The 27,676-nt window shown below is 41.3% G+C and overlaps 1 long non-coding RNA gene across 1 annotated transcript in view; it reads left to right on the forward strand.

The window, feature by feature from the left end:
* Positions 1-27,676, forward strand: part of LOC126088555 (uncharacterized) — a 69,926-nt gene that overhangs the window by 18,757 nt on the left and 23,493 nt on the right. The window lies entirely within an intron of this gene.

Here is a 27,676-nt window from a genome sequence, read left to right on the forward strand (position 1 = left end):
GCATTGGATATGCCACACAAAATTATCTGAATACTTCCTTTAACCATACCCTTTTGGAAAAACAGTAATGTTGTCAAAATAAAATATGCATTGTTTCAGTTTTAATCCCTGAAACATTCAATCTAATAAACACAGAAATGTGTCTGGTGCATTTGTTAACCCAAATAGCATATGCCAACACTGTTAGTGGCCTGACAGAGTGGTAAATGTTGGTTTTGGACAACCTTCTGTTGCTACTTTCGACTGATGGTAGTCATTAAATACATCCATTGTCATAAATTCTTACATTCTTCCAATTTATCTGATATGTCCATAATGTTCGGGATAGGGTTTACATGTAATTGTATATTTATGCAGGTACATGTTATCCCAACAAACCAGATATGCTTTTATTGCATTAGTGCTCTGTTTTGGTACATTGCTGGTGCACCCCACAGACCAGAATGTTATTCAGTGATCCCAACTCGTTACTGCTAGTTGATAAATTCCTACATCTATGATGGAACCTTATAAGGTTTCTGATACATGGGCAATTGCCAATACCAGGGCAAGTTTAGTACTTGGATGAGCGACTTAATATACACCCCAGTGCATGATTACTTGTGTTGCAAGACAGAATAAATTGTCTCTGATAGTCCTTGGAGGACTGGTTTTATGATAATTGATCCAGTAATGTATGCAACACAACTCTTAATTAATTTGACTTGTTGAATATTTTGTTTCACTATCAAGAAAAAAACTACAAGTTTCAGCCATTACATAGTATGTATTTCACAGGCAGACACTTCCAGTACACTATTAATCAATACGACAGTGTGCAGCTATTCACAATGCCCATACACAGTCGAGTTCTGACAGTAAAATAACACAACATAGGTTCCAGTTTAGATAGTTAGTGTGGTCACACCAGATTACTTGATGTAAGACACAAGTCATGTTGTGGCACAAAGACATGACCAGAATGAATATTAATCATTCATTGACTGAAAGAAGTTAGTAAAAAATAAAACAAATCACTGCTTAATGTTAACAAATCACAAGTGTCACACAGATGTGTTGATCCTATGAATATCTATGAAAAACTTCCACAGAGATGTTAATCTTGTATGAACGCACCAGGAACTTGTTACATAGTTCTTACTCATGTGATTACCATCACAGACTCTTACATAGTTGTTGCTCATGTGCTAGCCCACTCAGAACTTGTAACCGATAAAGGTACTCAAGGTACCCTCTGCCACACACCGTCAGGTGGCTTGCGGAGTATGCATGTAGATGTAGATGTAGATGTTATTCATGCAAATGCTGGCAACAGACTTGTTAACATGGTAATGACTAACCATGGACTCTTGTTCATTGTATGTTAGCTCAATGCAGACTCAACTCATTACATAGTTGTTCTCATGTGCTTATCACCCATGGACTGAAGATTTTTGGGTGGGATGGCCTATTTAAAAACTTGCATATGAATATTTCAGGATCTCAGGATATACATGTTTGTTTATATAACTGATAGGTTGAAATTAATTTGAGTTGATGAACTATATGTTTAGACAATAACTTGGTTTAAGTGGAAAGTAGTCAGTTAACAAAACATAAAAGGTTACAGAGCCGTTTTGTGTGTCTATGCCAGGTCTTAACTATTTATGGGTACAGCTGCCATATTTGAGAATATGATGCATTAAGTTGCAGACTGGCACAAGTAAAAGACACTTACGTATAAGATTTCAGCCACAGCTTTCATCAGGAAAAGAAAGAGAAACACATACTTCATTCACACAAGCAAGCACAACCCATACACCAAACTGCTGGAGTTGGTAGTCATGTGTACATGAGGTGTACTTGCTTGTGTGAATGAATGGTGAATGGTGTGTTTTCCTCTTTCTTTTTCTGATGAAGGCTGTGCCCAAAAGATGATGTTTAAGTGTTTTTTTTTTGTGCCTGTGTGCAGCTTAACATGCCATTTTTATGGTAAGTAGCAATCTATCTTTTCCTACGTTATTGATACTCCAACCTGGAGTTTCCATTATTTGATATTTGAAAATGCAATATTTTATACAGATTCTTAATTAATAGCTTAAGGTAAATTTAGACAAAATTTTCCACAGGAGAACAGTGACCTGGTACTAGAATTTGCTTATAATAACAATCTATGTGATATTTATTTATTATGGCCAGTTTCGATTTTAAGCTAAAGTCACCTTCAGAATGTGAGCCTCCTATGGTTGGTGGTGACAGCTTCTCATCTGTTCTTGTAGTAGCATGATTATGCTACCATGAGAACAGATGAGGAGCCACTTAACATTATGTGCTGTAGTAAAATTTTCAATTATTCATTACTTTTAATTAATACAGTTTCTACTGTAGTAAAACTAAATACATTAGTATAGTCAGTATATTGACAATTAACACCTGAATAATGGTGTTATCTGAGGCAGGATCCAATTTTTTTTACAGATTTGGGCACACACTACGTATACACAATGTGTATGACTAGATTTAGATGGATATTAAATGAAGAGAAGAAAAAGAAAGAAAATATAGTTACTTGTAGGAGTGCAGTAATAACAAGTGGGGTATACATCTTGCTATTTTATAAACTGGTAACATGCTTCAGTACTGGATTCAAATCCACTCTGCTGAATTCTTTCTCCAGTGAAATCTCTAAATTAGCTATCAGTATACCTTCAGATAACTCCTTGTCCATGGCTCCAATATTATCTACCCCAATGTGCACTACTCATCTCTTCTTAATTCTTGTAAGCATACTGCACTCTGGTCGACAAAACGTTGGGCCTTGTCAAGCTATTCATTTTCCTACAGTCAGCCCCTACCTCTACCCAGACTAATGTACCTGTAGACAACTGTGTGAGCAGACATTTAGAGGGCATGCAGGCAGTTAAAATGTCTCTCCTTAATCATGAGGTAAATTTTGCAGCAGTTCAGCAATCATAGCAATCTCCCCCAAATGGAACAATGTCCCATCAAGCTCTACTATGCATTATTTGAGGCCAATTTTGGCATGATTCTTAAATGGAAATTCCAGTCCCAATGTCAAGCTGTAGTTATTACCTGCATGAGTCAAGAGTTCCATCCAAGCCTGGAAGTTTTTCTCTCCTACCCTAAAATAATTCAAAACCACTATTATCAGTGAGTGTAAATTATTCTCATCTACCATGCTCAATCTGCAATGTTGTGGGTTCAGTGTTGTAGACTCCACAATGTTGATGCTTGCTATGGATATCTGTAATCCTCTTTTGAATCGAAACTTACCTTCTCTTTTCCCCAGTAAGGTGGTTATGAAAATTTTGCCACTGTTGTCACAAAAGATTTAATTGTGCTCACATTTTCAGGGAGTGCTGTATGGTGGTCATGGAGCCCACAGTTTCATTTAATAACAGTGTGTCATTACCATCTCATATCCATCTACTTCATCCTCTCACAGATATTTGGGCACACTTCCATCCCAATTTTCCTGTCTAACCACACTTCTTGCACTGTAATTCTTTACCCTCCCACAAAATATTATCATGTAATAGCAAATGGTTTTTATGTTGAAAACTCCCTTTCTACTTATTGGCCAGGTTACTGTATCAGTCTCTGTTAGTGCCATTGCAGGTGCTATAGCTTTGAAAACTCAGTTCTTACACTCCTAGACAATTTGATTGGTAACCCTGTTTGGATGTATCTGATGAACTTTGCTCTGACTCATGTAAAATGACCTTATTAGCACTATCATTTGTTATTAACTCATAGACATTAGTACTGAGCCTCCTAACTCCATCTATGAAACTCTGTATTAAGTCACATTGCCTTTGATATAACATATTCAGCTGTTCCCTATAGTATCTAAAAGTATTTTTGTGTGTGTGTGTGTAATCCTTCCCTTAGTTCCTCCCATATTCAGGCATCATTCAGCTTCTTTTCATACATGACATAAACTTAGTATTGCATGTCAACCTTAAATGTGTTGTATGGAGCAGTTTCTCATCCAGAGAACCTTACAGCTTCATGGTTGTAAGAAGGTTGTCTGAAAATCCCAGAACATCATCCTCCAATTTATGGACAGGCAAACAGGTAGCAATATTGGCATTTAGGATGGTCACCAATACCCTAGGTTAGGGTTTCTCTACTCTACCCACCCTTTATATACTTAACTGCTTGCTCAGCTCAGTATATCATCTGACCCATTTGTTCTGTCAAATGCTAGACCACCTCTTGGGTGGTCACCTTCTCGTCCTGCACCAGGCATGCAAAGCCTGTTTACTAGGAGAACGAGAAATCAGATAAAAAAAGAAAGAACACAAGACAAACTCTGTCCCAGTTGCATCAAATTCACTCACACCTTGTTCTTATTTTTGCATGCTAATTGTGCAAACACTCTGCAATTCCTAGCATAGTGTCTGGGTGAATTACACTTGTGGCACATTAGACTAGAAAACTGGATGCACAGAGCACTGTACCTAATTAAATTTTGCTGTGAACATCCAGTCTTCTTGTAGTTCTCTGTCAGTCTCCCAATGATTGTCACAAAAAATTCTAAGATCAATTTCAGATCTCTCTAACATAATCCCTAATTTCCTATTTGAGAGCCAGTCCTGCACTACTTGTTCTCAACAATCATGTACAACATGACATTTCATTGTCACCACCAGTTGTCAATGTTACATTGCTGGTTGCCTAACAGAATTGAATGTCCTGTGATGTTCTGCACTGTGAAGTAGTGTGATAGAAGCAAAGTTCAAATCAAATGGTTCAAATGGCTCTGAGCACTATGGGACTCAACTGCTGTGGTCATAAGTCCCCTAGAACTTAGAACTACTTAAACCTAACTAACCTAAGGACAGCACACAACACCCAGCCATCACGAGGCAGAGAAAATCCCCGACCCCGCCGGGAATCGAACCCGGGAACCCGGGCATGGGAAGCAAGAACGCTACCGCACAACCACGAGATGCGGGCAAGCAAAGTTCCATGGGTTCTCCAGATAGCAGTTAAATTCACATTAGCTCTTCAGATATCAGACTGTAATGTCGTCAGCAGTTTAATTCAGTGAGACCCCATTGGAGGGTGAAAGAGTAGGTGCAGCCTTGTCAGGGCAGCCACTCCAACCTCACTCCATGGAGGGCAGGAGCAAATTCAGCAATGCTCATGCTGTAACCAATTTCATTTATTGGTTCACACAGCGTACAGTGATGCTCCAAGTCCATGTCCAGCAAGCAGGGTGATGTCAAACTCTTCTTTCTTGGGATGGTGTGCTGTCACGATCCCAATCACAGCTGTAAACAGCACAGTTTGATAAGAGTCGTGTATTCTTGATGGGAAGGGAGTTCAGTGGCAACTGACACTGAATCAGTAATGGTGATGCAACCATACTTCATGGCTACAGGGTTATTGGATGAGGCAGCCAGCTTGGCAGTGGCTTGCATCAAAGGTGATGTTGTCCACCATTTATATCTGGCAGGTGGCATCTGGTGATGGTAGTCACCAAGTGGGCAGTAGCTAGTGGAGTCCTAGTCTGACCCTTTGGCCCACTGGTGCTAGAAACAGTACGATATGGGAAGCTTGTTGACAATGGTTACACCAGTGGGCAGTGATTGAGTGACAATGCTCCTTCTGACAATGAGACAGTGGCCTCCTTTACAGAAGTTGCTGATTTGGTACTCTTTGCTGGCTGTGTAGATACCCCAGGTGTCATGTTGTCATCCTGTTGTAATATTCAAGTGATATCCTAGATTTCAGTAATACCATTGATTTCTGAATGATGGTTACACTGACATACTGGGTTCTGATGGGTTGGCATAACACTGAGACAGCCACTTGAAGTAATCTGTGGTGGTTACGGGACCATCAGATGCTGGGTGACATGTAAGAGCTGGTGAGTGGTGTTACATTACTATAAGATTTCCAGAGAACAGAGACTTTCAGGACCAAACATGTATTTTCAAAATCAAACTGCAAATTGCTATTATAATATGTGTCTGAAGGCTTTTATGACTGCTGTCAACTGAAATAAAAGAATCCTGGTACATAGGCCATATAACTTTTTTTATGTGTCCTTCAGCATTTCAATCTTTTTGCTGGTGTCTTCTTCAGGAGTTCTTCAAATGGAAGAGCACTACTAGCAAGAAACTGTATCATCTTCTTTTATATAAAAAAAGAAAACTAGGTCTCTGTATGCTTGTAATGTTCTGTGATAACAGAAAGAACAACTGCACAAATTTCATGGAATGTACCTGAAAATTTAGAGCCAATAAATTGCAGAACTTAAGGATTTGTGATAGACTATTGGAATTGCAAGAGCAGCTAAATAATATCAAACAGGATATAGAAGCATTAACAAAAGTGTGTAAAGAAATTAAAACCAATCAGAATTAAAACCGGGATTTGTTCCATAACAAGGGAACACAGAAAGTAATTTCAATGGTAAGCTTTACTGTAAACAAAAAAGAGTTGTGCAGATTGGCTATGAAGTTATAGAACCAGTAAATAAGATTTTATTTGGGCCTGTGAAAGAGAAAAAGTGGAAGTGGCCTAAAAGTGCATTTGGTAAACTGTATGGTGTTTTTAAAACCAAATGTCCAACATATCTAAGAGTAAAGTAATTGTAAATCTACATAATACCATTCTTAAATTAAGGCAATGAGACATAGAATTTCAATATAAAAATAATCAACACATGGGGTTTGCTTGGTGAGCAATGGAGATGTGCATGTTGAAATTTACTGGAAGAGACAGGAAAAGAAAAAAAGTGGTTCACTTAAGAGATCAAAGGTGGAAGATGTGATTATGACTGCACTGAAAATGAAAGAGGGTTGCATGGGACCTTTAGTGATGTGAATGGTTTGTAGATGAACCAACGAAGTTCATTGTATCAAAATGAGAATTCACTTGAGGAAACTATAAAATCATCAGGAGACACAATGGCTAGCTGTTATTTACATTCAGAAGACAAAAATACAGTGCTGGTGATAGACACATTAAAAGAATAGGATAACTATAGTCCAATTAAAATTACTTGATAGTTAACACTTCACACGTTGGCGCTGCTTTCATCCAATCAGAGTGCTCAACATCGCACCCGAACCATCCGCCATTCCCAAACTGCCACAACAATTGGTCAGTTCACTTCCAATTCCAAATCCGGTATTCTTTCTTCATGTGTCTGGATCCTGAGTCATAAGTCTGGCACTGTTATTTCCTATTTAATGACACATGATAACCACACCAAAATGATGCTGATGAAACACACATTTCTTACACAGCGCAAACCATACACTACTGGATACTTCTGCACAAGACTCAACTCAGCATCACATATACAGTTATCATAATTACAGAGATTTGCTTAGGTTAGATAAGCTCCACATGACATTGTGTGAAGCTGAATTTTTGATGGCTGCAATTCATCATTTCAACTGGAGCATCACAATCATAAATATAAGCACTCAACCCAGCTCTGTGGTTTAGCATAACAGTTAATGTATTAACCTGACATGTAGAAGCAGTTAGATTCAAATTTTGTTAACTGTAGCGATTTTTTTAATCTCTAAATCTAATCAAAAGAGTTTGATTATTGTTTTGGTTGAATTACTTGTTTTAAATGACATTTTTTTAATTTCTAATTCCTGGTCACATCATTTTTGTAATCTTACTGACTATTTGCTCTTATATTTCTTCCTGTCATTCTTGTTTCAATTGTAATTTGGCTTTGTTGCCTATAATATGCACCCAAGTGCCAAAGAGGACTGGCCATCAGTTGGTAATGTGGCAGCTTGTGTAACCAGTGAGAGGATAGTTTAGGTAAACAAAGATAGTGAGAAATTACAATTTGCTTTTAGCACTGAAAATGATTTTTTTCTGTCTTGAGTTTGCTTGTAGAGGTTAGATTTAACAACCAGGAATAAAGTGATTGTGATTTTGGTTCTGCCACAGATTGCTGAGGGGCATTTTCTTCGATATGCTGCACATCACAAGGTTAACTTAAGACATATGTTTAAATTCAGGGTTACAAAATGTGTAATCCGTCACAGTTCAGTCACTGGTCACTTAAAATAAACTGTAGATAGAGTATCTTGCATTTCTGACTTACCCTGCAGTGGCCATTCTAACATTGCTGTGCATTACACTTAGCAGCAATTGATAAGTGATCCTCCATGTGTCACCTATAACCAAGTGGTAGCAGCTATTATGGCAACACTGTATAAGCAACTGACAGATGTCAGTTATCAAGTAATTTTAATTGAACGATAAGCTTTTGAAACTTAGATTTCTCACCAGGGAAGAAAGGGGGACAGGCTTTGGAAGGTTGGCAAGAACGGGCCAATGATGAGAACCTTATGTTGAGAGGGACATATTCATTATGACATCCTCCCGTCACTTCAAGGCTCACCAGACCCCATCAAGTGGAGTAGTGTAGTAGTTATGATACTGGACTTAAATTCACATGAGCAAGGTTCAAATGAGGTTCAAACGCCCATCTAATCATCCAGATTTATCTTTTTATGTGTATTAAGTAACAGGGCTGTTCTGGCAATGACTTTTAGTGCACATCGGTTTGTGTTACTGCAAACTTTTTGAGTGTCTGTAGTGTACAGTGTTATCAACATGTCACTGCACACATATTATTGATACAGAAACTTTGTAATCTACAGAAGTTTGAAAGCTATTACTACTGAAGTTACTGCAGTATTGTTGAGTAGCAATAATTGGTGATCTGAATGTTTTAGATGACGTCATTTTTATTTTTTTAAAGTGTTAGTAAATAGTGCTTCTGGAGGAGCTGCATGGATGACTGTAGCAGTTGTGGCTGGTTTCCCATGCAATCTATGGAAGTCTGGAAGCTTTTCTGGTTGTGATATGTTGGCTTCGAAAAATTTTGATCAATCCTTGTCAGCTATCTGTAAGTACTTCTTTAAAAATCTTATTGCAATGTCTATAAAATAGAGCATCAATCATCTGAAGACTGCTGAACCAAAACATCAGTTAAATGCAAGAGTTTCAGCAGGACAATGCATTTGTAGTAGAAATTCCACTGACACTGGATAGGGTTGGTGATTTTGCCCTCACTGCCAGCTGTCATTCTTGCTGTTTGGCGTTGACATCTGAACCTTCCATTGTGACAGATCATGCAGTTGTACCAACACAGCAGCAACTAAACATGAATGAGTTGAAGAGTGCAGTTAGAAGAAAAAAAATGCAAGTCTCGCTCAACTGTGATGTTAATGAATCTGGCTATCAAGTATTTATAGGCAGTGAAATACTTGCACACCAACAGTGGGCATGACCTTTCTGAAGGCATGGATACGTCTAGTGACAACAACTGTGGCAAAAAAGGACCATTCAGTGAGGAAGCTTTTCACTGCTTTGAGACAGTTATGATGAAATTAGAATAACAGGAAGAATGTGATGCTGTCCAATTACCATTTGTGAAATGTTGGAGAAATTTATCAGGTGAAAATGTGGGGTGGGGATGAAGAGAGAGAGAGAGGGGGGGGGGGGGGGGGCTCAGCTGTGAAGAAATAATGAAGTTCTGATTTTAAAGTTTCTGGCAGACTAAAACTATATGGTGGACCAGGACCTAAATCTGAGACCATTGTGTTTTGCAGGCCAATACTTTACCATCTGAGCTATCCAAGCATAAATCACAATCCATCCTCACAGCTTCATATCTACAAGTACCTGTTCTCCCAAGCTCCAAACTTATTAGAAATTCTTGTACATGCCAAGTGGGGCTACCAATACTGGAAAAAAGTTATAAGTCATTCTTGGATATCTCAGTCAGAAGAGCACATTCCCATGAAATGCAAAGGTCCAACGTGATGAAGGATGGCTATGTTGGAGACCCAGTGCTTTTATATCAGCACATTCTCTGTTGCAGAGTGAAAATTCACTTTTGAAATTTTTGACTTGGTTTCCTAAACTTAGGTAAATTTGAACTTTTCAAATTAAACCATGTTTTTTATGAGGAATGTAATACTAAGAAAATTACTACAAGCTTTGATGCCATTGCTGTGGTGAAGTTGTTAACATTTCTGCCTGGTATGCAGCAGCACCCCAATTAAAAGCTGACCACCTGAATTTATTTGTTATTTTGTATTTAAATACTTCTGGATGAAAGGGCAAATCATAAGTCATTCTTGAATATCTCAATCAGTAGAGCACTTTCCCATGAAAGGCAAAGATCCAATGTGATGCAAGCATTAAATTGTCGAGAGGTGACACAAAAGAAGAAAAAAAAAGTTGCTCACTTTCAGAGTTATCCTTTGATGAGCTAGAGTAAAATACACACACATGCGCACATGCATGCGCGCGCACACACACACACACACACACACACACACACACACACACACACACACCATGCATACACATGCCTCTGATCCTACATGGTGTTGGCTGGACTAACAGTGCAAATGCTGTATTTTGGCAGGTGGACTGGTTGTGTGGTTGTGGTGGGGGTTGTGTCAGGTGGGTTGGGTAGATGAAGAGGGAAGTGTGAGGCAGGGAAAGGGACTGGAAGTGGGTGGCTGGCAGCTTAGAGGGAGGCAGCTGGATTGCCAGCTAGGAATGTGGGAGGGAGGAGTGGCAGGTACCTAGCCTAGGCATGTAATGGATGATGGTTGTGGTGGCTGGCAGGGATTGGTGAATTCTGAGGCCAATGTGTGGACATGAACTAGGAGGGGGTGACAAGACAGAGGAAGGGGAACTGTTGGGTAGAGGATATTGAAAGAATGTGTTACCTGAGGGCAAGGCCAGGATGATTACAGGAGCAGAGGAGCTGTTGTAAGTATAACTCCCTACTGCATAGTTCAGAGAAGATGGTGGTGGAGGGAAGGATACAGATGGCTCAGGTTGTGAAGCAACCATTGAAACTGAGCATGTTGTGCTCAGCTGCATGGTGTGCCACAAGGTGGCCAATTTTGTTCTTGGCAACAGTTTGGCAGTGGCCATTCAACCTGATGGACAGCTGATTGGTAGGCATACTGTCATAAAAAACTGTGAGCATTTACAGCAGAGTTAATTTATGGCATGATTTCTTCCACAGGTGGCCCGGCCTCCGATGGGTTAGGATACATCTGTGGCAGGCCTGGAGTAGTAGGTACTGAGTGGGTAGATTGGGCAGGTCTTGCACATTGGTCTGCCACTGGCATATAATCTCTGATGATCTCTTGAGAGTGGGAGTAACACAGGGATAAATTGGTGGACAACAGAATGCCACTTTAGGAAGGGTCTTGGGTAGGATGCCATTCATTTCAGAGCAGGATGAGAGATAATCAAAGCCCTGGCAAAGGTTATAGTTCTGTTTTTCTAGTCCAAGGTGATACTGGGTGACCAGGGGACACTCCTTTGTAGCTAATTCTTTGGAGTATTTGGCAGCCAAAAACTTCAGACTAAGTGCATAAGAGTTAGCAACCATGAAAGCAGACGCTGTTTTTCAGGAGGTAATAGAGATTGTTGAATTGGCACCAATCTCCACTACGGGTTGAACTTGCCATGAGGTGTGGACTCAGTCGACTTGGTCTGTTGCCACTGCCATTAAATGGCAACCATGCATGCAACCTACACAGTTACAACCAACTTCTCTAACAAGTAAAATGATCCATGAAAAACAGACATTTGGAAGACAGAGGACAACACACCAGTCTGTTTTTACTTGTGTATACCATGGACACAGTGTATGTCATTGCAGAGTGGAACGACAGATATTTCATGAGTGTTACACCTCAAGATAGGAACAATCACAAGTCCTATTCATACCAATCATCTGCAGACAAGTATAGTTGATGTCTGGGCTGAAGTTTATTGCCATACCCTGGCAAGACCACTCCATAAGGTGCCATAGCCATTCCCCATCACCCTACAGAGGTACCAGCCACACACTAGCCTCCAAATTGAGAAAAGCTAAGTGAGTTAACCATCCATGGAAGTGAGGTCACCACAGATAACAACCCTCCATTGACAACAGTCATAAGATGTCAGAAAGCTTCACTGATGTCATCATCAAAGGCCTACAGTCTGGGCACTATTTGACTCAAAGGCTTCTCTTTATACAATGTCAGATACTTATCATCATCAGCTAAAGAGGATTATATTCCAAGACTTGAAAGGGATTGTTCTGAAGATCATAAATGGGATATATGTCCAGCCATCCAGCTGCCAGCAATGTGTACTCAAGAATAACCATCATGACAGAACACAACCTTTCAAAATTATTAATTTAACAGTATGTAATAGTGACATTATTTTTCAGATGGGACTTCTTGCAGACTTTACAAGCAGTCATAGACTGTGGAAGATCAGAGCTCCAGTTCAATGATGCTGTTCCATCAAGCACACATAACAAAGATTTCTTAGGGTGGTTGTTTGCTGTTAAGACAGTGTTACTCTGCCATCATAAATGAGAAGAGTGTCAGTGATCAATCAGGTTGTGCAGTTAAAGTGTGAAGCTTTTGTCAGCTGTAAAAAACTACTGAGGCTCGCAAAAGAAGTCTGCATGGCAGCAACAGTCATAAGCATTATGGGTTGTCGAGGAGAAGTTTGAAACACTAATTCTCACAGACAGCTACAACTCATCCCTAAAGCCAAAGGTAGCCTCAGTAGTGTAGGGACAACTGAACCAATCCAGAAAGGGTTGCTTACTGTCATTGACAAAGAACTGTACTCCAGAACCATTACAAATAATAAAAGGGAGGAACCTACTATTGAACTGTCAGTAGGACCTGGCCTGAATGAGGAAAAATGTTCGTGCAATAGCAACTCTGCATCAATTTCCAGATGCTTTCGAGTCTGGAGTGGAGAAAAGTTAGACCAAACGGTCCATGATAAAACACTATATCAATGCTGGGGATCATCCATCAATTAAACAGCACTCTTATAGTGTGTTGTGAGCTGAACGATTGATAATACAAGAGAAAGTGGAGAAAAACTTATAAAGTGCTGCCAGCTGAACGATCGATAGTCCAGGAGGAACTGCAGAAGATGTTGCAAGATGACATCAGTGAACCTTCAGAGAATCCTTGGTCCTCTCCAGTGGTTCTTGTGAAGAAGGATGGCTCATGTAATTTCTGCATTGACCACCTATAATACTTTAGATTGTTGCTGACATGTAGATTTCTTTTGTGAGCCTCAGTAGCATTTTACCGTTTATCTGTGTGTCTTGAGTGACCGCTGTAACTGAGAAAGATATCTACCCATCCCCACACATTGATAACACCTTAGACTGCTTGAGAAGAGCAGAGTATTTCACAACAATGAATATGCAGACAGGGTACTGGCAAATCTTGGATTATGAGGCTGATTGGGAAAAAACTGCCTTCATAATTCCTGACAGCCTATATGAGCTCAAAGTTGTGCTGTTTGGATTATGTAATGCTTAACTACCTTTGCATGTATGATGAACAACCTGCTTCAACACCTTAAATACATGCCATGTATTTGCAATTAGGATGACACTGTCATTTTTTCAAAGACACTTGAAGAACTTCTAAGCTGACTGACAATACCATGTTGAAGTGTGTTTAGACTGGATCCTATTACCTGAGTCGAAAAAAGTCTCCATCACCCAAGAAATAAAAATCTGTTCCAAAGAAAATAAGAGCAGTCACAGATTTTCTTACTTGTCAGCACATTTGTGATGTGATAAATTTTCTTATCAAGGAATGTCCATAATAACTACTTCAGGCAGAAGACCAATTTTCATGAAACAAGGTGCAAAAAAGATCTTTTCCTGTCCTTAAGATGGTAATAACATTTTCCCCAGTCTTGTTGACTGGGACTGCCTATCTAATTTCCATATTTTGTGTTGCTGTTCTTCATAATATTAAAATTAGTAAAAAAAATTTTGTCTGTTTTGGATGCAATAGAATTCTGTGATTACTAATTAATTAACTGCAACCAGTCACCTCTGTAGGCATTTATATTCCATCATGACATTTCAAGATGTCTGGCATCCCACCTTCAAATGTTTACAACTATTTACATGTTTGAAACATTGTTTTTTTACTAACAACATTGCAGAATTTTGTAATGGGAGTTTTTAATACAGTTATTGTAAAATGATATATGTAAAGAAACAATATTCATGGTGGGTAAATAAATGGCAACATCTAAAAATGGGGTGAACATAAAATGAATACACTTTCAAAACTGTTTTGTTTTGAGGTATCAGTTGTTGGTGTGGTACTTTTGGATAAGGGTACTATTCATATCAGTGCATTACCCCATAAACATTAACATCACAGGTGCTATAGTCTTGAATTTATGTGCTAGGAGTGCTGCTGTAACATAAATTGACAAGATGCCCATGAGCCAACTGTCAACTGCTGAAGCTCCAGAAATTGCAAGGTTCCATGTAGAAAACATCATTCTGAAGCACAAAGTACCCTCAGGTGATGATCTATGATTGTGAAAATGTTTTTCCGTCAAGGAAGGTATCAGAGGTAACTTCATGTTGCAACATCACCCACAGCATGACAACTGCCTACAACTCACAGTTGAATGATGTCACAGAATGTTATAATAACACATTAGCAAATATGCTCTCAATTTCCACTGGTGTTGAACAGAGAGCCTGGGACACAACTCTGTTCATCATGACATTCACCTACAACACTACAAGCTTCATATATTCTTTCTGCTCCATGGTCATGGGAAAGTGCTATTTTGTGGTGTATTATAGCCTCCATCACTTGTTGAATATCATATAAGAAGTCAAGGACTACGACCCATCATCAAGAAGACAATGCAGAGATGTTGTCCTCCATATATATAACACTACTATAGCCCTGAGGCACAAACCAACAATGGAAGCTTCTCACTCAAGAAAGCTGAAGACCTGAGTGGCTATCACAAAACTTCAGTGGGGAGGTGCTACCTTTGATACATATTATAGTGAGCAACACAGCCATAACACGAGGATATGCCAGTGCTGCCATTCAGAGGACTAAAAACCAGCATAGTGAGCAACACAACCATAACATGAGGATATGCCAATGCTGCCATACAGAGGACTAAAGATCAGATCTAGATCCAGGGTGCCATATTTGGATTCAGTGATATCTTCTGAACTGTACTGCATGCAGTGTGGTGTAATGGTTCGCATTACTGACTGTTGTGCTGGGGGTTGCCAGTTGAAAAATAACCACCAGAAATTATTTGTTGTTTAGTATTTATCATTTCTGTCTACCCCCATAGCTAAGTGGTCAGTGCAGCTGACTGCCATGTGTGGGACCAAGGTTAAATCCCTGGTACTGCAAGGGTTATGAATCAACACTATCAATAAACTCAGTTAACTGAGCAGTTCCCAAAGAGTGTAACTGCTTGTGAAATAATGAACATAATCTCCAGACTCAAATAAAAACATATAGTGGCTGGGATGACATTCCATATACAGTTCTTAAAGAATGCAGAAATGGACTAATGAAACCACTAACACGTTTAATAAACAGTTCAATTGACCAGAGGATCTTTCCTAACCTTTTAAAATTTCTGAGCTATAACCAGGGTATAAAAAGGGAGCAACCATTGACATAAATAATGACAGACCAATTTCAATGATTTCCAGTGTTTAGCAAGTTACTTGAAAGAGTAGTTCTAGATGAAATGGAATCTTTCTTCTCTAAATATAATGTATTAAACAATTCACAGCCCCAGTTCCAGAAAGGCTGATCCCCAATAACAAGTGTAGGCAACTCTTTCCCATGAACTGCTGAACAAATTGGATAAAGGAAACAAAGTCATTGGGAATTTTCCAGATTTGCTTAAGAACTTTGGTTGAATAAGGATAAGACTGCTGTGATGAAGTCTCAAGTGGACATTAACATCAAATCACTGTCTACAGCTGAAACATCTGATAAACATAAATTTTTAGGCAGCATTTGTTACTGATGGAACATCTTATATGAAAAGAGCATGTCAGCTGCATCTGTAAAAAATTACATATTAAAATTCCTCATAAACATAATATCTCCTCCTGCCCTTAAACAAATATACTGTGGACTAATCCACTTGCATTTGCAACATGGACTCGTCTATGGGGTGGTGTGTCCATAGTCTACATGGATAGGATATTCAGACTGCAGAAGAGAGCAGTTAAGATAATTGCTCATGTAAACAAACACCAGCCCTGTAGTGACTACATCATCAACTATAACTTACTGACTGTGTCTTCATTTTATGCCTTTCAGACAATTGTGTTTGTAAAAGGGACTGAAGAAGTAATGGTAATGTATAGAGAGAGTCATAAATGCAATACAGTAACCAGATGCAATTATTACAGGCTATTGAGTAACAAAAGAGCTACAGATCACAGCCCACTTTCAGCTGGAAGACAGTTTTAAAATGAAGACATTTATTTTTTTTTATTATTATTTTTTTCATAGAGTCAACAAAGATGATGACTTTTGCAAATGTCAGCCCTGTTCTACATGATTTTGAGAATTTCTTGTAAAATACTAAGAAAACAGATGATTGATATAAATTAAAAAAACTTCAATACAAGCACACAAAAGAGAATGTAAAGCCACAAAAGTAGGTATACAATTAAAATATGTCTAACTTCTAGTACAAATTGTAAGATCACATGCTGTCAACTGAAAATTCAGAAAGTGAGATAAACATTTCTTTGTGAGGATAATTTGAGTTTGCATCTGAAAATAGTCCCATCATGTGCACGTAAGTCTTTTGGAAATTTATTAAACCAGATTCAAAAAATGATTTATGGGTTGTGGTCTCCATATATTATTCTAACAGCATTCTTATGGAACAACATTAATCCATTGAGGTGTGTATCTGCAGTACAGCCCCATAATTCAGTACCATAATTTAGTAAAGGATATATTTGTTGTGACTCGCCGATCATTCAAAGTGCCGCCATGCAATTATGCACGTCCTCTACGTGTGGCGCTGTCTGCCAGCCATGCAGCAGCTGTGCCACCTAAGCGGCCAGCCGAGCAGCGGCCGCTAGACTTGGACTCAGTGCTTATTCAAATGCTAACGAATACACATGTCAACTTACTCTGTGACTTATATGTGTTGTTGTGTCGTTCCTAAATATATGTGTTAAACTTGAAGTTCTAACAATTGGCGACAAGGTAGTGGATTTTTCCTTTTCACCATTGACTCACAGGGTTCCATGGCTGCTGTCGAGCAACTCTTGCAAAAACTCCTTGAACAGCAAATGCTTCTGACAGTGGCGATTCGCGATTTCGTCGCAGCGTCAAATGCGGGGCGTTTCTCGTCGTTGGCTATACCTCCTTTTCCTCCTTACGACGAGACGGCAGAAGATTGGTCTGATTATGAAAAACGTATTCGACAGCACTTCTTGGCATTTCATGTCACGGACGAACAACCATGTAAGTCTCTGTTCCTTTCCTGGATTTCACCTCAAATGTATCAGTTGTTGTCGCAATTGGCTCCTTTGAAGGATCCTGCATCTTTGTCCTTCGCTGAAATGTGCTCACTTCTGTCTGTCTATTTTCAAAAGCAAACGCATGTGGTAGCCTCTCGTGTTGCCTTTTATTGTTGTCAAAAACAACCAAATCAATCCTATTGCGCTTGGTCTGCTGAACTTCACGGCCTCAGTCGAAAGTGTCAATTTGTTACTGACGTTCACAAAGAATCCTATGCCAATTCCATGGTACGGGATGCTATTATCCGGTCGGCGCCCGACAAAGAAGTTCGGCAACGTGCCCTTCAGTTGGCAAATCCGACTCTAGATGAAGTTCTCTCCATTGCGCAGTCTTTTGAAATTTCTCGCGCCGCTGGTGCGCAAATAGAAGCGTGGGGTGATGTCGGGGAAATACAACCTCTGTGCGCTGTTGACGACGTGTGCGGCGCGTCCCCGCCGGCCGACGTGGCCGCAGTGCGGTCCCACGCGCAGCCTCGGCCTAGCCGTAAACAACTCGCTAAGAAACTGCAGCAAAACCCCCGGCAACTTCCTTCATGTCCGCGGTGTTTTACAAAACATTCACGTGAGGATTGTCCCCAACGTTGGGCTGTGTGTCACAATTGCAAAAAGAAAGGTCATGCGTCTTCCGTTTGTAAATCTGACCGCATACATGATGTTCATGAACATGACGCTGATTCTGATTCTGTGTTGTCTGTCAATTACACTTCTTCCCTTTCAGGGAAGTTATTCCTCACTGTCCAAATCCTTGGTCGAGATGTTTGCATGCAAGTGAATACCAGTTCTGCTGCCACTATAATTAATTCTCAGACGTATCTTCAGCTGGGTTCTCCAATCCTGTCCCCTGTCACTCGGCAATTACGGACGTACAATAAACAGAAAATTTCTCTCTTGGGACAGTTTAATGCTGAGGTATCTTACAAATCCATCATTTGCACTGTTCCCATATTTGTAGTCGACCAGAGCAACGCAGAAAATCTTTTTGGTTTTGATGCCTTTCGCGTTTTTGGGTTCTCCATAGATGACTCTGTCAATATTGTCTCTGACGCTATTCCTTATCCTCAACTGGATTCCTTGTCGACGACATTTTCGTCCCTTTTTTCTCCTGGGTTAGGCCGTGCAAACGACTTTGAAGCTCATATCACGATCAAACCCACTGCTCGGCCTAAGTTTTTCAGGCTCGGCCCATTCCTGTGGCCCTTCGTGTTCGGGTAAAACGGGAGTTGGATCATCTCACTGTGTCAGGAGTCTTGCTTCCTGTCACTTCCAGTGAGTGGTCCTCTCCTGTCATTGTAGTTGCTAAGCCAAATGGTGATATTCATCTCTGTGGCGATTTCAAAGCCACTGTAAATGCTCAATGCCTCATCGACACTTACCCTATGCCCCGTCCTGAAGAACTGTTCGCTAAACTTGCTGGAGGCCAGTATTTTTCTAAAATTGACATGTCAGAAGCTTATCATCAACTTCCTCTCGACGCTGCTTCCCGGCAGTTTCTGGTCCTTAACACACCTTTCGGCCTCTATCAATACCAACGCTTGCCATTCGGGGTTGCTAGCGCCCCTGCTCTCTTTCAGTGATTCTTGGAACAATTATTGCTCCCTGTCCCTGGGTGTATCAATTACATGGACGACATTGTTGTCACTGGCTCCACCACTGAAGAACATCTTCAAAATCTTCACACACTTTTTCATGTCTTACAGACTGCCGGTCTTAAGTGTAATCTTCAGAAATCACAATTTTTTCAGGCATCTATCACGTACTTGGGGTTTCAACTCTCTCGGGATGGTATTCGTCCGCTTCAACAAACTGTCGCTGCGATCGATGCCCTTCCTTGCCCTACATCTGTTAAGCAACTGCAGGCCTTCTTGGGGAAAATAGCATACTATCACAAGTTTTTACCGTCTGCGGCTTCGGTGGCTCAGCCGTTGCATCGCCTGTTGCATAAAAACGTGCCTTTTCACTGGTCCGCGTCATGTGAAGTGGCTTTCCAGAAATTAAAGACTATGCTGAAACAGGCCCCATGCCTGGCTACTTATTGACCTGGCCAACATTTTGTTCTTGCCACAGACGCCTCTCAATACGGGGTCGGTGCAGTCCTTGCGCACCATTTTTCTGACAGTTCGGAACAACCCATTGCTTATGCCTCCAAAACACTCACGAATGCCCAACAAAAGTATTCTCAAATTGAGAAAGAAGCTTTGGCCATCATTTATGCTCTTCATAAGTTTGGTGTTTTTCTTTATGGCTCCAAATTTCATCTTGTTACGGATCACAAACCACTTGTTTCCTTGTTTCATCCATCAACGTCACTTCCCAACAATGCTGCACACCACCTCCAGCGTTGGGCTCTTTACTTGTCCCGTTTCAATTATGAGATTCATTTCCGACCAACGGCTCAACACGCAAATGCTGATGGTCTGTCTCGCCTTCCCATGGGTCCTGATCAGGCATTCGATTGGGATGAACTTTTGTGTTTCCACCTGGATGTTGCCGAGCAGCGGGTTGTGGACGGGTTCCCCATCACTGGGGACAGGCTGGCAGCTGCTACGGGTTCTGACCCTACCCTCTCCCGGGTTTTACGCTGTATTTAGAAGGGTTGGCCAGAATGCCTGACCACTAAGACTTCTGATCCGTTGCGGAACTACTACACTTTGCGCGACCACCTCACGGCTAGGGATGGTGTTATCCTCCTCTCCACTGACAATGCTTCGCCGCGTGTTGTGGTACCTGCATCTTTGCACGCTTCGGTCTTGCGCCTCCTTCACCAAGGGCACTGGGGTGTGTCTCGCACAAAATCTCTGGTGCGCCGTCATGTGTACTGTCCTGGCATCGACTCTGAAATAGCACACATGATCGCTGCCTGCGGCCCTTGTGCGTCACATGCCGCTGCCCCGAAGTCATCTTTGTCACCGTGGCCTTCACCTGAGAAGCCCTGGGAGCGCATTCATGCTGACTTTGCGGGATCCTTTTTAGGTACTTATTGGCTCCTCGTAATTGACGCCTACTCTAACTTTCCTTTCATTATACGTTGCACGTCACCTACCACCGCGGCAACCACCAGTGCTCTCGCCCGCATTTTTTCTTTGGAAGGCCTCCCCTCTACTCTTGTTACTGATAATGGTCAGCAATTTGCCTCTTCTGAATTTGCGGATTTTTGTGCTCGTCACGGCGTTACGCATGTCACGGCCCCATCCACAATCCAACGGTGAGGCTGAATGATTGGTCCGCACATTTAAGGCTCAGATGCGGAAACTACTGACTTCTTCTTCTGCTGCTGATGAGGTGCTTCTCCAGTTTCTGGCATTTTACCGTTTCACCCCCATGGGCAACCACAGCCCGGCTGAGCTCTTACATGGCCAACAGCCCCGCATGCTGCTTCATCTTCTGCGGCCTCCCACCTCACAGCCGCGGGTGCCTTCACTTGGCCGGTTCACCGCCGACGACCTCGTCTGGGAACGGGGATATGGCAGGTGGCCAAAATGGAGCCCAGCCCCATCTTAAGACATCGTGGCAGACGCCTGTATGAAATCCAGATGGACACGGGTGTTGCAGTGTGTCATTCGGACCAGCTTCGGCCTCGAGTGCCAGCAACGCCTGTTCCGAATGCCGCCACACCACCTTTGGCTCTACCTGACGCTCGGGATCTTGGCATCTCTCAATACTCACAACGCAGCCCTCTCACCATCATCGCGATGCCAGCACCAGACCGGACGCCACCAGGAGACGTGCCCATGCAGGAACCGGAGGACCATCCTCTGTCTGAGCAAATCTACTCGCCTCCTCCTCCAATGGACACTGACACATCGCCCATGTCTCCTGTCATATCAACTGGACTTGCCACAATGGGCAGATTGGTGCAGGGGGCCACAGCAGATTCGACCCCTACTTCTCCTATCATCTCGACCCGTTATCATCGGGGACACTTCCGTCCGTACGGGAAGCTGCCTCCTCGAGACTTTACAGCGAGTCAAACAACGCCTATGGACATTAGCCATCTCCAGGAAACCTCCATCAAGACCAGTGCAACAATTTCAAAGGGGGGAAAAGTGTTGTGACTTGCCGATCATTCAAAGTGCCGCCGCGCAATTACGCGCGTCCTCTAAGTGCGGCGCTGTCTGCCAGCCATGCAGCAGCTGCGCCACCTAAGCGGCCAGCCGAGCAGCGGCCGCTAGACTGGGACTCAGTGCTTATTCGAACGCTAACGAATACACATGTCAACTTACTCTGTGACTTATATGTGTTGTTGTGTCGTTCCTAAATATGTGTGTTAAACTTGAAGTTCTAACAATATTGTTCCAAACAGCTTTAATAGCAGGGTTTGCAACTATTTTTGCTAGAGTACTGAGCGCATATAATCCACTGTTAATGTTCCCACATACAGAGTTCATATGATTTGACCATTACAAATTTTTATCTAAGTGTAGGCCTAAGAATTTGCAACATGGACTTGTCTATGGGGTGGTGTGCCCATAGTCTACATGAATAGGATATTCAGACTGCAGAAGAGAGCAGTTACGATAATTGCTAATCTAAACAAACACCAGCCCTATAGTGACTACATTTGCTTCAATTCCCCTTATATTATTTATAGAGGTATGGTTAGAGTAAACAGTCTTAAATGATAATAACTGCAATTTGTTAACATTTATATTTAAATCTTGTTCATCAAATACTTAATTATATTTATTACTCCATCTGTTGCAGAAGATGTAAGTTCACAAGTATTATCGCCAAAAAACAACAGAGATGTGTCATCCTCTTAGCTCACTATTTTATCATTTTGTGGCTGGGTGACACAATTCGAAAAGACTAAACAGAGAAAGGGACTCCTTGTTTCACGGGTTCACTAGAAGACTGGGAGCTTACAATTTGGTTATTAATTTGATAGGTTGGTTGGTTTATTTTGGGGAAGGGACCAAACAGTGGGGTCATTAGTCCCATTGGGTTCATTCGGTTAGGGGAGGGTGAGGAAAGAAGCCAGCCAATGCCCTGTCAAAGGAACTATCCCAGCATTTGCCTGAAGCAATTTAGGGAAATCACGGAAAACATGAATCAGGATGGCGGGACACAGGTTTGAACCATCGTACTCCTTAATTTGATAGGTTAGCTTTGTGCATTGCTTTATGTCTGACTGGTAGTTGGTTAGCAGTAGTATTGCTGAATCTTGTAAGCTATACACCTGAAGTTTTTTTGTTAGTAGGTCATGTTTAAATGAATCAAATGCTTTAATAAGAGCAAGGTAAATGGCTGTTGCCAAATATGTTTCATCTAGTACACTATATAGGGTTTGTAAAATTTCAGGGATTGCTGTGATGATGCTGTGGTTTTTCCAGAAATCGTGTGTTTCAATGAGTAGATTATTTTTTGGGAAAGAGCCACTGAGTTGTGATCAAAGATTTTGCTAAATGTGGGGATTAATGAAATTGGCCTAAAGTTTTCAACCTGTTTTGTGGATCCATTCCTATATACCGGTGTAACTATGCACATTTTTAGTGAGTCTGGGTAGGTGTCTTCCCTAACCCCAGCAGCTAATGAGATAGGTAATAGGTTTAACTAATTCTTCATGACATTTCATAAGTAGGTCACTAGACACCTCTTGCCAGCCAGCTTGGTGCTTAGTCTTTAATGTGTTGATTATTCAACTTAATTCATGTTCACTTACAGTTCTGAATTCAAAGCCTATACCTTGAGGTGATGAAATGTTTATGCAACTGTTCTGGTCAACAAGTTGAGCTAGCATACCTCATAGAGTGATGAAACATTTATTAAAAATATCACAGATTGTTCTCAGATCATTTATTAATTTTTCCCTGTGCAATATGCTTATTTTTTCCGTATTCATGTCCGATGGTGCTTTCTGGTATTGATTAATGAGCTTCCAAGATTCTTTATTCACACTGTCAGATTTAATGACTAAATCACTGTGAACCTTTTCTCTGAAATTCAAAATCTCTCTCCTACACATTTTCATGGCTCTGCAATACTTTTCCTTGAGAATGATATCCTTTTTGCTATATAAGGTAAGAGGTCAAGGAAAACCATCATAATGACCAGGAGAGCGGTGTGCTGACCATACGCCCCTCCTATCCGCATCCTCAACTGAGGATGACATGGCAGTCAGATGGTCCCGATGGGCCACTTGTGGCCTGAAGACAGAGTGAAAAGAAATGTATATATAAAATATGAAGAGGTCTTGAACAGTCTGCTTTAATTTAAATAGACTGCTAGGTAATTTCAGCTTTGGATTCTTTCTAAGCATGAGGTTTTTTTAGCATCTTTAACTGGGCAACAATGATTATAATGTCTCAATATTGTTTCACAGAATTCATCCTATTTATTATTTGAGCCTTTTTACCTTATAAACGCTTTTCCATTCCTTCTGGGCCAGTTTATACTTGAGGTGCTTTGTATTGTGATAATTCAGGATTCATTTCTGTTCAATAACATTTGTTGCTTCTTTAGTATTTATATGCATGTACTTAACAGACTGACAATAGTGGTCCAATTAGTGAAATTCCGTATTGTTGTGTTTAAGGATACAGGGTACTTATAATTGGTAAAACAATCGAAATTTTTTATGACTTTATTAAATTCTATCGTCTTTCCTGATTACATTGATATATGCATTATAGGGTTTCAAATGAAAAATGACCTGTATATATACCAAATTTTAAAGTTACAGTCATGTATGCTGCGATGCCCCCTATATTTCTGGTACAGTAACCAATATTATTTCGAAAAGAACTGTAAACTTACTGTTTGCATTGATTATACGTATGATACATTGCATATGTTGGCAACAGTGCAGGTTTCTAGTGTCTGTAAATATTATCTTTGCTGGTATTTACTTTTGTTTCGCTGAAGCAGTTTGTTCACGTGTTACTGAATGTTTGTTGCCCAAGTGCTATATATATTTGTGGAAGTACATATTCTAATACAAACTATGCCATGCATCACAAAATTCAATAAAAGCAAATTCTGTGGTAACCAGTTTATAAACAAAGCAAGCCACACTGCTGAAAGTGTCCTATGTATCAGTTCTTCAGGGAAGAAACTCTCCCATGGCATCCCTCCTGGGGATTCAAATTGATGTCTTAACCATGACACTGTTTGTAGTGGATTTGTTGTTGTTGATGTGGGCATCTTATCTTCTTTGATAAAGGAAGTGGTGAAATGTAAACAATGTGATGGTGTAGGCTGTCTGGAAATATTGAAAAACAAAGTAGCAGGAAGGGTTTAGCATCAAAATTAGTTGTTCTGTGTAGATCTTGCAATAAAACTACCTCGAAAATAACTTCGAACATTGTATGTTATTCATATGATGTGAATTTGAAGTCAGTGTATGCAATGCATGCAATAGGAAAAGTGAAAAAGGCTGCTCAAACGTTTTGTGGTTTGATGAACCTTCCTCCTCCTCCCAGTATCTTCAGCAAGTACACAAAAATAGTTTTAGGTGCCTTGGCGGTTGTGTCTAAAGCACCTACAAATCATGCAGTAGAAGAAACTGTAAATATTAGTGGAACCAGGGACATTGCTGTTGAACTTGATGTGACATGGCAAAATACAAGGACATCATTCCTTGAATAGTGTTGTAAGTGCTACTTCTCTGGAGAATGGAAAAGTAGTTGACATTGAGTGTTTATCTAAGTACTGCCACACCTGCCATGGTAACACTGACGGACATATTGAACATCAGTGTTCTAAGAATTATGACAGTTACAGTGAAGTTATGGAGTGTGATGGAGATCTAAGAATATGTCAGAAGTCGGTGCCCATTTGCAATGTTAGATATACGAAGTACCAAGATGATGGGGACTCTAAAGCTTTCAATAAAATTAATGAGTTCAATGTTTGTGGTGATATCTTGGTAACAAAACTGGAGTATTGTGGACTTGTGCAAAAGACGATGGGTGGTAGATTGAGGAAGCTATGAAGAAAAATGAAAGGAAAGTTGCTATGTGATGGAAAATCTCTGTCTGGCCAAGGCAGATTGACAGAAACTGAAATAGACCCTCTTCATAGTTATTATGGACTAGCCATTAAACAAACTGAATGATGTTTCAGCAATGAGAAAAGCTGTATGGACCACCAACTTTCATGAGTTGTCCACAGTTTACAACCCTGTTCACGGACTTTGCCCTGAAGGAGCAGATTCTTAATGTGATGACCAAAATCCAAAAGAAAGTGGTAAATCATACTATCATAAGCATTCTCTTCCTGAGCCTGTTACAAATGAAATAAAACCAATTTTTAGAGACCTTAGTGACCCTGTTTTGCTTAGTACATGCCTTTATGGTGGCACTCAGAATACAAATGAAACCAGGCAGCTCCTTAGTCACTCTCAGTGTGGTTTTCGGAGATGTCGTTCAACTATAGACAACTTGACCCTGCTTGAGGTGGCCATCCAACAGGCCTTCCTACATAACCAGCATTGTCTAGGTGTATTCTTTGACATTACTAAGGTGTATGACACTACTTGGCGCTGCCTTATCCTAAATCAACTCCATCAGTGGGGCTTTCGTGGCCATCTCCCCATCTTCATTCGGTCCTTTCTCTCCCACCGCCTCTTTCGATATCGGGTTGGTAATGTGCTATCTGATTTGTACGTGCAGGAGAATGGTGTTCCTCAGGGAAGCGTTTTAAGTGTCACCCTCTTTGCCGTCGCCATTAACAGTATCACGTCCACTATCCGTAGTCCTGCCCAGTGCTCCTTGTTTGAGGACAACTTTGCTGTTTTCTGTTCTTCCTCCAGTCTTGTCACTGCTAGTCGGCAGCTGCAGCTTACGATAAAGTGATTAGAGGCATGGACTGCGAAGACGGGTTTTACCTTTTCTGCAGACAAATGTGTGTGTGTTCATTTTAATCGTTCTCGACGTCCTTTTACCTCCTCTAAATTGCATCTGAGGGACACCATTCTTCCTTTTAGAGACACTGTGAGGTTCCTGGGCCTTACTTTTAATTCCAAGTTGTGGCCCTGAAGGCACTGAATATTTTGAAGTGTCTGAGCCATTGGTCCTGGGGAGCAGATCGGACGCATCTGCTGTAGTTTTATAGGGGCTTTTGGCCGGTCACGTCTTGACTATGGATGCACTGTATATGGGTCAGCGAGGCCTTCGTATCTGTAGATTCTTCACACAGTACACCATGATGGTATCAGGCTGGCCACTGGTGCATTCCGTACCAGTCCCATCCCCAGCCAGTGTGCTGAGGCAGGGGAACTGCCTCCCGCCATCCGGAGGAAACTCCTCATGGTGCGACGGGTGTGTCAATTCCTTGCCTGTCCTACCTCCCCTGCGTACCCTACCATTGCCCGACTGCCTATGGAACGTCTCCTTTCCAGTCGTCCCAGAGCAACGAGATCATTTGGGATTCATGCCAAGCATTTGCTTGAGTCCCTTGGTGTGGAGCGTGTGGCACCCCAACTCCAGGGTTTTACCTGCCTGCCTCCCTGGTTGCTCCAGAGGCCCAGCGTCCTTTTAGACTCATCAGAGTACCGGAGGAGCTGCACTCCTGTGTTTGCTTTTACCTCCTTATTTTATGATATTTTAAACCAGCATCCCGACTATGTACCAGTATTTACGGATGGCTCTAAGCAGGGGGCCTCTGTTGGTTGTGCTGTTGTTTTCCCTGATCGAGTCATCAAGTTACGGCTTCCTGCGGCGTTTACCATCTTTGATGCCGAATTGTTTGCGATCTTGTGGGCAGTGGAGCAGATGAGATTTGTTCCCAGTCTTAAGTTTCTCATCTGTTCTGATTCTCTGTGTGCCCTTCAGACCATGCAACACTTGTGCCCAGTGAATACAGTCGTCCAGAATATCCATGATGCCCTTCTCCACCTGCAACAGCAGGGGAAGGAGGTTTCTTTCTGCTGGGTGCTGGGGCACGTGAGTATTAGGGGAAACGAAGTGGCGGATGTGGCTGCCAAAGATGCATGTTCCCTCCCTCACGTTGTTGAATGTGCCGTCCCCCTCCATGCTGTTACCTCCCTTTTGCGTTTTCGTGTTATGCATCAATGGGAGGAGGAGTGGCTCGCAGTCGGTGAAAATAAGCTGTGTCTGGTAAAGGCCACCACGCGGCCATGGCGTACGTCCTACCAGTCATGCAGGTGGGATGAGGTTCTCCTCACTCACCTCCGCTTCGGGCACAGTCCCTTAACACATGGTTTTTTACTCCAATCTGCAGTGCTTGTGGCGTCCAGATTACTGTCCGCCACATTTTACTGGACTGTCTTTTATTCTCTGACCAGAGGGCGGTGGTTTCCTTGCCACC

Source organism: Schistocerca cancellata, chromosome 6 (assembly GCF_023864275.1).
Source record: "Schistocerca cancellata isolate TAMUIC-IGC-003103 chromosome 6, iqSchCanc2.1, whole genome shotgun sequence".
Classification (NCBI taxonomy): Eukaryota; Metazoa; Arthropoda; class Insecta; order Orthoptera; family Acrididae; genus Schistocerca; species Schistocerca cancellata.